The 3,341-nt window shown below is 39.8% G+C and overlaps 1 long non-coding RNA gene across 1 annotated transcript; it reads left to right on the forward strand.

Annotated features, from left to right (window-relative positions):
* Positions 1-3,124, forward strand: LOC131489970 (uncharacterized). Its single transcript, XR_009250861.1, has 2 exons — positions 1-1,857; positions 2,089-3,124. It is a non-coding gene; the product is annotated as an uncharacterized LOC131489970 (long non-coding RNA).
* Positions 3,125-3,341: the final 217 nt, after the last annotated feature.

Below are 3,341 nucleotides of genomic sequence, written 5' to 3' on the forward strand. Positions count from 1 at the left end.
CTCACACTCTGTCTCTCTCTCTGTCTCTCTTAAAAAATAATTAACATAAAAAATTAAAGTGCATTGATTTGGAAAATCTTCAGGCTACTGGCTCATGGGAGAAATTCAGGAACCAGGGGTGCCTGGGTGGCTAAGTTGGTTGAGTGTCCGACTTGGGCTCAGGTCATGATCTTTTGGTTCCTGTGCTGACAGCTCAGAGCCTGGAACTTGCTTCAGATTCCTCATCTCTCTCTCTGCCCCTCCCCTCTCACACTCTGTCTCTTTATATATATCAAAAATAAACATTTAAAAAAAAAGAAAAATTCAGGAACTGGTACTTGCCTGGTTCTATGAGATGTCTGCAAATAGACCTTTTGCCCAACTGTAAAGCCTGTCTACCCAAAAAAAAAGACAATACTGCCGCCTTTTTTTTTTAAATTTTTTTTTTAAACATTTATTCAGTTTTGAGAGAGAGCATGTGAGCTGGGGAGGGGCAGAGAGAGAAGGAGGCACAGAATCTGAAGCAGGCTCCAGGCTCTGAGCTGTCAGGACAGAGCCCGACGTGGGGCTCAAACTCATGAATCATAAGATCATGACCTGAGGTGAAGTCAGCCACTTAACTTACTGAGCCACCCAGGCGCCCTGATAATACTGCCTTCCAGGGACCCATGGACAGTAGATTTGAAGTTTCGGAAGTTTGGCTTGCTAGATAGGAAAATAACAACTGCCCCAGTAGTGTCGTCTGGAATGGGATTTGCTGAATTCGTATACTTCTTTAAATATGGTTACATCAAATTATTGGTGGGCTCTTTGTGAACCCAGCTTAAACCCACTGTATCTTATCTTTTTGCATTCAGAAAAGAAGCCTAATTGTTTTCAAGCATCCAGCCTTCTTCCGAAGATCTTATGTGGTTTGAGTGATACCTTTGCCAGCTGCATAGATAGATCTTGATCAGTAACCGAATCAGAGTAGCCCACACTTCTTGCCAGTTGGTTTAGAAATCCTGACCTATTGCGATATGTCGAAAGGACACCCAAGCCAATAAACTCTGTCAAATTGGCACATGAAGGGGCTCCTACTCTGCAAATCCAGCAGAATTTGAGTATCACAAAGAATAACGTACCAGTGAATCAAAAAAGAATCCAAGTGCATAGAGATTCTCAGAGGAAAAACGGTGGACAAAGGTCCAGGGAAAGCTCTTTTCTACAGAAGCATGCCAGCCAAAAAATTTAGAAGGAAAGTGTGAGGAAACTCATTTTGCAACCACCATGTGTAATAGTCGATTCACCACTGGGTGCAAAGTTGCTGGCAAAAGGAACATTCACGTGCTCTCAAAATAGTGCCTCAGTTAAAAGGGGGAAAGGTACTTATTTGTGGATAAATCTGATGTACGCCACCTTAACATGTCACAATGAGCATTACCAGTAGTGGGACGATCTAATATTCCTCCTCATGTCATGGACATCATTGGAAGAACATACTATTTGTGGTATTCTTGCCAAAATGTTTACACTGAATCTAATCATGACAAAATAAGGCAAATCTGGATTATGGCATACTGTATAAGACAACTTAAAATCTTCAAAAATCTTAAAAAATATATCAATGTCATGAAAGCAAATACAGAAAGAAAGCAAATTGTTCTAAAGAAAACTAAGGAGGCAAATGCAGTGAATGATCTGTGATTGGATCCTGGGCTTTAAAAAAAAAAAAGACTCTAAAAAGACATATTGGGGATAATTCGGTAAGTTTGAATAGGGACTTCTAATTAGACATGGTTGCTTTATCAATGCTAACTTTCTTGGGTGACATAGTGACCTTGTGGTTTTATAGAAAATTGCCCTTGTTTTCGGCTGATATTTGCTCAAGCACTGAAGGTTTATTTTTTTTTTAATTTTTTTTCAACATTTTATTTATTTTTGAGACAGAGCATGAACAGGGGAGGGGCAGAGAGAGAGGGAGACACAGAATCGGAAGCAGGCTCCAGGCTCCGAGCCATCAGGCCAGAGCCCGACGCGGGGCTCGAACCCACAGACCGTGAGATCGTGACCTGAGCTGAAGTCGGTCACTCAACCAACTGAGCCACCCAGGCGCCCCAAGCACTGAAGGTTTAAATGTTATGATATCTACAACTTATTTTTTATTTAAAAATTAGAAACAAAGCAAATGTGGCAAAGCAGTGACAACAGCCAAATCTAGGTGAAGGGTATATGGGTGAATATTGAACTTCACCTTTCTGCAGGCGTGATTTTTTCAAAATAAAGTGGGAAACATGGAGATTACAAATCCTCATCCACAGGACGAGTGAAAGGTAAAAGACAATATATTACATTTATGAGTGCAGTTTAACACAGAACTTTCATTAATTGATTTTATAAATGGGACAAAATGCTAACCAGAGTCATCTTTAAAACTGTATATAAAATAGAATAATAAGACTTGTGCAAGAGACATAGAAGCCTAGTGGAGAACTGGTTTTCTGCACTTGTTACCTCAATATATTGGCCTTCCAAAAAAATTAAAGAGTGAAGCTGGTTAGGATCAACCTGTAATGGCTTGCAGAGTCAGAAGGTGTCCCAAGAGTCAGTTTGTCAATGTGTTCTGAAGGAAACCTGGGGCCCAGCCAAAGGCAAGCAAGGTCATCCTCAGACAGAAACATTTCTAAAGAAGGGTACAAAGTAATCCTCTGGAACCAAACTACAAAAGGCACGGTGAAGTACCAGGAGGATGGTGTTCCGTGTGGAGCATAAGGAAATTACCTTAATTTTGTATTATCTGCTTTCTATCAAAAGCGATTTAAGGAGATTGCTTGTAATCTAAATAGGGAAAATGGAGAGTCAATGCTTTTGTCAAGGTTAATGCAGGACTTCTCAATGTAAACGGTCATTGCATCTGGTGGATGCTTTTCCGTACCCAGAATGACAGACTAGTGCTTTGGGCTTTTCCCTCACTCTCATGAAAAGTCTCTAAGACCATGCAATTTTCACCCTGGATTCTGATGCAGAACCCAACAACCTTTTGGTTAGCGATTCAGTTTCCCATTGACTTAATGCTGGGAAAGAAGAAATCCTAGAGAATGGAAATATATAATCTACTCTCAAAGAAAGGGATATTCCACATTGAAATAAATACATTAACATTCGGCTTACTCGTCCCTTTTACGTTTCTTTAGAGGTGTCACTCCCCCTGAATCTTGTTAATTCTGCGTAAATGCGATCACTTTCTTAGATCATGGCTTATATGTGGTACCTTGAATGGTCTGCTGTTCTTGTTTGGTATAATTTTAATTTATACATATTTAGATCCAAATACTACCATTTAAAGAGTACTATTTTGTTCTTGGAAAAAAATTATTTGGAAG

This window comes from Neofelis nebulosa, chromosome 11 (assembly GCF_028018385.1).
Source record: "Neofelis nebulosa isolate mNeoNeb1 chromosome 11, mNeoNeb1.pri, whole genome shotgun sequence".
Lineage (NCBI taxonomy): Eukaryota > Metazoa > Chordata > Mammalia > Carnivora > Felidae > Neofelis > Neofelis nebulosa.